This window comes from Chaetura pelagica, unplaced genomic scaffold (assembly GCF_000747805.2).
Source record: "Chaetura pelagica isolate M959 unplaced genomic scaffold, ChaPel_1.0 scaffold317, whole genome shotgun sequence".
In the NCBI taxonomy this organism is placed as follows: domain Eukaryota; kingdom Metazoa; phylum Chordata; class Aves; order Apodiformes; family Apodidae; genus Chaetura; species Chaetura pelagica.
In genome coordinates, this window is record NW_009953864.1 from 133,006 (window position 1) to 140,889 (window position 7,884).

Here is a 7,884-nt window from a genome sequence, read left to right on the forward strand (position 1 = left end):
AGGTAGGGATTTCTGTCAAAATAAAAACTGCAGCCTGTATTTTGTTGTTGAGAAGTTAGGTTGATTTGAGGAAATTCAAATCTTGAACTACATGCTTCAAGGTAGAAGCGGTTTCCTTTGGTTTTTACCTCTGGACAAACATGCTGAGTCACTTTTGGATTGCAGATTTCTGAGATGCAATTGGGAAGAAGTGGTGGATAAAAAATAGGAATCCATCTTTCTTCCTTCACTGCTAATCTTAAGGTCAACAGGCACTGCTGGAGGGGAGGTCAGAATCATACTGTATGCCTAAGAAATGGTGAGATGGCAGGCAGTGAACTCTGGCTTAGGTGTTTTCAGGCTGTCCTCATGAAAACAAAGGATTAATAACTTCTGTGAAGGTAAAAGCTTTTTTTTAAATTTGTTTTGTTTTGATTTGTTTCTTCTTAGATAGAATCAAGTTCTTTAAAGAGAAAACTATTAAGTAGTGTTAAACCACTAGACAAATAGTTTCAGTTTTCTGTGCTGGGTAAAACATAGTTGTGTATCTGTATATTCTGTGGAAAAAAAATCTTCAACAAACAAACTGAGCTATCAGGAGTCTATGATGTGTGAGAACATACGTGATAAATACAGCTATTTCTTCTGCAAAAAGTGTGATGTGTTTCTGGTTGGGAATTGCTACCTGCATGAGAGAATTTTGATCGCACTAGGTGTTAAAAGATTCCTGGGAAGAAAACTATTGATAAAGCTGTTTGGCAGGTAGAAACGACTGCCGGAGAACCTTTTAAGTAAATATGTATTAAACCTGATGTTTTTCCTGGAAGTATCTGGATGTACGTGGTTCACAGTACTTTTGGTTCTTGGCATACAGAAACTCTTCCCTTGGAAGCTGAGGAGTAATGTAGTTACAAAGTAGTAGAGGCTTATTTTGGCAGATTTTTTAAAATAAAAACTCTTGGAGAACATGAGTTTTTTTTTCCAAAGTAACTTCCAGTATTTTAAAACATTTACCAGTTTTCCCATTAGAAAGCTACCCCATGACTAAGCATTGTAATGCATGTCATTATTAAATAAGGGTGATATATATGTCTTAAATGAACTTGTCTGTTAGATGTTAGTACTCTTTGGAAACAGGGTTATTATGAATGTCACACACATGTATATGCAAGTAAAACTGCAGCTAGAAAATGGCTGTGGAAGCTGAAAGATTTATTTTCCTGGCTCTGATGGATTGTTTTTCTCATGTCTTTATTATGATGACAGTTTCAGCACAAAAATCATATGTAGATGGATGTTTCAAGTCAGGCTATTTTTTCAAGGTTTTGAAGCTGGAAGGGACCTGTGAAATCATCTAGTCTGACCAACAGATCATGGCATTTCATACAGTCATCTAAGTACTGTGCCCCAAATCTGGTCATAGAATGACTTCTGCAGCTGTTTTCCCTTATTATTAATACAATATGCATGGCATATTGTAATACTTGTTGTTCACCAAAATATAATTCCGTTCTTGCCTTAGAGGAACCAGTAACTACTCTTATAATCTTAAATATTCTTTTCTAAATAGGTTCAAGTAAAATATATTAATGTCTTGCTTCCCCCGAGACATCACACTTTATCTCTGCCTTTAAAAGTTTTAGCAGCTTTATTTCAGACCCAAGCTGATTATAATCAACAATAAATATTTTTTCACTGTCTTTCTAAGTAGCATGTCAATGTATTCACTTCCTTAGTTACAGAACTCCCTTGTTTCCAATGGGGTTTTGAAATATTTCAGAGGGATATTGCTCTTCCTTTTTGCCATCTTTTATTTTCATTAATATTGATTTTAGATAAGAACTAGACTTGGGTGTATGAGATGTTTTGAGTAGCACAAGTCTGTACAGGGGATAACATCCTTCTAAGTGGCTGGATGAACCAACATGATTGAGTTACAAAGCTTTGTGCGTACAGCTGCTGCTTCACGGGTATATCCTCAGGTTGATGAAACCGCTTTTCAGATAGATGATTCCAGTACTGGAAATGGGGTGTGGAGAAGTTTTGAAGAGTCATCACAATGCCTGGTGAAGAAGTAAATAATTTAATATACTTACCATATGCCCAACTCTATAGGATTCTCAAGTTCTTGATCTAGTCTGGGACTGGTTTTGCATAGTTCTTTGGAGCAGCTTTGAGCGTAGTCATGTTGTGCTTCCCAAGAAACAGCAGTTTAGAGGAGTGGAGACCTAGACAAGTAATTCCTGTTCAGAACCCTGTGTCCTGTAAGTCATACCAAAAACACAGTAGCCATAGTAGATACAGTATTAAGAAATTAAAATTATTTCACTGATAAAAGGATATGGTGTTAATTCAAAATAAGTATTTTTGGGATTGTTTGAAATGAGCTGGGAGCAGAAAAGCTTCTGTGAAGATTTAGTCTGATAGAAGAGTATTGAGAGAATATAGCCTTCCAGTAAAACCATCTTTGAAGAGAGGAAAGAAAATGCTTATTACTAGGATAAAATGAGAGTTAAATATTATGCTGTCTTAACTTAAAGTTGAAAAGTTAGTAGTTCAAAGTCAAGAATTTCAGAGAAGCTGCATAGAATGCGACTTAAGGACAGCTCAGTCTAATGGTAATATAAATTACTATTAAAGGCCATCACAAAGAAAGGTGAGATGCTCTTTCTTATCACGCAGCCAGTATATGAACACGCTTTTACTGATCCATGAGTACTTCTGTCTTAACTTACTTTTTTTTTTTTGCTATCAGTGGAAGAAGTTCAAATTTGGAATAAAGATACCCTAAGAAAGTAATAATAATGTTTATCTCAGTTTCAGTAGACTTTAAATTTTAGGATATTAAACTTATTTTAACATAACACCGTTTAACATTGTTTATCTCTTTTTCTCATATCATTCATTATGGCTCTTCAAAATCTGAGATATTTTTATATCTAAACCAAAGTATTTTAACCAGCATAGTGGAATAGATTATCGATCTCACCTTGAATTCACTTGAGAGGGAGACCTAAATGAATTAAAAAATAGTTTAGGAGCGGTTAGTCAAGTTATGCTTTCTGCTACACTTGTGCAGCTTCCTCTGTTGCTTGGACAAACTTGGGATTTATGCAGCCACTGAGTAATGCTGCTGTGGAGCTGAGTGAGTGTGTTTTCTTTTTTGGCGAAGGGTGGTTGGATCAATATGCCAACTTGTTTTCAAGGACCGGGTTAATTTATTTTTTTTAGCACACCTGTAATTTTTAGCTGTAAAAATATACTTAAAGCCGTGGGTTTACCCAACTTTTTTGGTTGTATTTAGTTAGAATGATTCAGAAAGCCCAACTTTCCTATTTAAATGTACAGGGGAGTGGAGGTTTTGAGTGTGTCTCCAGCACCTCTGCCCCACTTTCTTGTCTAAAAGGAAGTCACAGTCATGTTTCTGTATACTTTATGTTCCTGAGACTTAGCTGTCATGCCTCTTTTCAGTATTTTTATGTGTTTTAGTCAAACAATATCCGTCAATAGCAATTTTCATTTACATAGAAAATGTAAGGTCCATGGCTTTCAAAAACAGCATGCCTCTCCTACAGAGCAATGAAAGTGCTGTCTAAAGACCAAACTGTGAACACTTCAGCTAATGATTGGGTTTTTTTCTTCTCTGGAAATGAATGAAGAACACTAAAAGAACACAGATTCCACAGTAAGCTTTCTCCTCCAGCTTTTCTTTCCAGTATTGTTCATGCAGCTTGGTCTTACAATTTTGAAGGAGATTTAATTTTCAGCACTGTTTTAGCACTTTTTGTTCATGTCATTTTGGAAACTTGAATACTTCTCCTGTGTTTTCCCATCTGTTTGTTTTTTCCATCTGTGTGTTTTCTCACGTGATAGCGTTTTCTACTCCTGATGCATTTACTACTAAATGGAATTGTCTCTCTCTGTGGATAATTTATATATAGAAAAAACTACTTAGCAGGTAGCTGAATGCTATGTTTTGGTAAAACATGTTACGGTTCTATTTATTCCCACACAAGAAATCTAGAATTCAGCAAATGCAAAGCTAAATTTAAACTTTAATCTACACCTAAGAGTTAAGGTACATGAGCTTGAATTTGACTATGAGTTCCACAGTTAGGATAACACTATATGAATTTAGAATCATACAGTAAAATTACTTTATCAGTGTGTAGCATGTACTTGTCTTTTTTTGCTCCACTGTGATGAAAATTAAGTATTTATCTCTGAAACTTCTGATGAGGGAAACTTCTTCCATGGTTACCTCTGTGGAGAACCTTTCCAGCGTGAGGAGATAAAAGGCCAGGAAAAGACATTAACCTTTAAAAAATTTTGAAGATTTTAATTCCATAATTCTTTCCCTCATGATCAACATTGGATTTTTGTCAGATCGTTTACTTTGTTTTTGAGGGAGGTTACATATGTAACCTATAAATTATGCAACAGTGGGGCCAAACTTTTTGCATGGGTTCCCTGCTACTCTTAATACATACATTTGTCTTTTCTATGCAAACAGCAGTCCAAGTCCTGAGGCCGAAAGATTTTTCTTTTCCTTTTTATGTTTTAAAATACTTAACTGGAAGTTTTATTTTGTGTTGGTTTTTTTTTTAATTATTATTTGGTTTGTTTGGGGTTTTTTTGTTTGTTTTGCTTTGTTTGTTTGTTTTGTTGTCGTGGTTGGTTTGTTTGGCTTTGTTTGGGGTTGTTCTTTAAATTGAAGGGGTATATATAATGAGATGATAGCAACTTAATTTTTGAAATCTCTTTTCTAGGATGTTTCATGTTTTATTGTTGAGACTTTGTTGTAGTCCAATATGCTTTGACCATGTGGTTTTAGATATGCCACATGTGTAGGACTTAGTACATAGTACCAGGTTTAATTAATTTGAAGTTACTTGAAGTTACAAGGGATTTTGATTTAGCACACAACAATAAACTCAAATCACAATTCAATTAGAAGTTACATGTAGCAGAGTATAGCAATTGCAATATACAGTTGGCACAATATAAAATTGAATCTTCTTATCTTGAATATCACCATCATGACGCTAAGAACCCCAAGCTGCCAGAAAGGCACATGTCTGTTCAAGTCAGCTGAAGCCATATTTTCTTCAGAGCTCTTCTGTTTATTGCTTGTTTTTTATTTTTGGCTTTACCACATGTATACTTCCTGTGCTGCTCTGGCTGTGTTGTTTATAGCTGTGGGATGTCCAGTGCCAAGTTGGTGGCCCATCTCTTTTGCCTTCATGCCTGTACCATGCTACTCTGCCTTCACTTTGGAAGGCCACTGCTATGATGCCAGGCCTGTATGTCATCACCTTAGTAGCATTAAGTACCTTCCTTTATACTGAGTGACTATTTGATACTTCTATCTGCTTAAACTGTGGTCATAACAAGTTAACCATAGGCACCTGCTTGATTGCAAAAACTGTGGTCACAGTGAAACCAAGCAAAACAAAGCTGCCCGCAGGTCAAGGAAAGTTCAGACAGAGGAGGTCTGGCAAGGCTTAGTCCTGAGGTTTTGCAAACTTGATACAGAGCTGTGCCATTACTTGGTTCATTAAGTGCTTCATGTCATTCATATAAAGAGATCCAGCAAGTTTCATGATGGAGAACATGCTGCTTCCTCCATCACTGACTGAGACTAATTAAAGTGAACTACCCTACGGGCCTGAAGCTTAAGGCTGCCAGCCTCTTGGGAGTGAGGCTCCTCTTGCAGGAGGTGTATCCCAGCTCAGCCCATTTGCCTCGAGTCTATGCTGTTGCATTGCAACTTCACCAGTCACTAATTGTTAGTAAAGCCACAGCAGGTGAAGTCACTTGCTGAGAGAATGACTGTGCTCTACAGAGAAGTGCAAGAAAATAAGTTAAATACCTATTACACATAAGTAAAATATACTTTTGATTAGTTACAGGATCATCATTTCTAAGCAGATCCACATATAGAAGTTTTCTTATTTTAACCAGAACTGCCTCTAAAAATAGTTTTGTTTTCTCTGGATCTGCATTCCTTTCATTCAGGGGCAGACAGTTATGCAAACCATTGAAATACTTTGCTAAAATAGGCAGGTTGTCTAAAACAAAGTCACCCTTGGGTTTCCCTTGGCACTGGATTGTCATACAGCTGCTTAGTTGTTTCAACATGTGGGCTGTTCTCGGCTTCCTTCGCTGTTCCTTCAGTTGCCACATTTGTTTTTCCATGAGGCTTCATAAAGTGTTTGTCTTTACCATCCCATTTCTTAGGCCTAACTAGTACCTGTTTATATTGAGCTTTTTCTCCTTGGGTATCAAGTGCGTTCCACTATGATGATCTGATTATTCTGGAATGACATTTTGCTGGTTAGTTTGATATTCTGTCACTCAGACCTACGATTCATGTTGTAGTGTTATCCCATGGTCATGATTATCCTTCTGCCTCAACACTACCACACTACAAATACATGCCTGGCTGTGTAATTAAGATTTAAATTCAGTGTTTTGTATACCATTACTAGCCTCTTCATCTAGGTAGTCGTCACTTGTGTTCACATTGTTAAGCACTTTTCAACAGGTTTTTTTTGCAGTGAAAAATCAACAAAAGCAGAATGAAGAGTCTTGATGCAAATAGGTGTAATTAAGAATTGTACTGTATGTTGCTGATAAATGTTTTTTTCACCCTGATTTCAGCGTAGCAACACATCCTGGGAAAATTCTGGTAATGTTTTTAGTGTATACTTATAATTGAGGATTTTTTTTTCCCCCTCTCCCTTATGACTGTCTTTCCTACAGCCATCTTTCTTTGCTTCACTGTCAATCTAGGTCATTATTTGAAGCTTTTGTAGGAAGCTTTTGTTGACAGAGGACTTGAGGGTAAGTGCATCTGATGCTATAAATAGGCTTGATTCTTCATAGTAAGTCAGCAGATTCTCTTGAAGATTCTCAGTTTTGTACTAGATTTGATGAAAACAGGTTTATTGCATTCTTCTGTCAACCAGTAGCATAACTTTTAATAAGCTTCTATGTTCCCACCTTTGACATTCCACAATCAAATAATTTTGAATCAACACAGCATTAGTAGTTTTGTTTGGAGGGGAAAAGCGAACCCTTAAAACTATTGCTTTTGTAAAAATTTTTTTTGAAACTTCTATTTTTATTTCACAAGACAGTGCTTGCACATGAAAACCTATTTCAAGACAGTTTATGCTGCTCTGTTTGTTCCAGGTCACAGAAAATAAAGGATACTGTTTCTCTTACTCTGTTTTCAGTAACCTTGTGCTGTGAAAAGAAGGTCATTCTTTGTATTAGTTTTTTGTTCTGTAGTTTACCACAGGATGTTGCTGGGAGCAATTAAACACTTTGCATTCCTGAAAATTTGTGGGAACAATAAAACACTTTCCATCCCTGCCATAATGTAAGACAGCTTTCTGGTACAGCTCCAAGATGCTGTTCTACTGACAAAAGATTTTCAGGTATGGAAAAACCTGTGGTAGATTGTGTTTTCTGTGTGACTACAACTACAGGAAGGTAGATGCAGCTCTGGCTGCAACACGTGCATGAGCATCTTCCTGAAACCTTTGACCGCTACAAATGCTGCTGCACCTGTATAATAACCAGTATTTTATTCTTGCTTACACATTCTCTGGTAGTCTTTAAAGCCTGTTTAAATACTGAATAAGTTATTGAGATTCAATTAACAGTGTAATTTCATCCCCTGCCTTGTCTGTGCACACAGCTAACATTACAAAACTGGGTATAACATTAGGTAAGTGTCTCTGTTTCTGAAAGTAGGACTGGGTGTACCACTGTGATGACTATTGGGATTGAAAAGCATTGTAAAGGGTGTACATAATAGTGACTTTTCCCCACTGCAGTCTATAAAGTTTTGTAAGCACTCTGCAGTTCATATGCTGCATGAGCATCCCTGTTAAA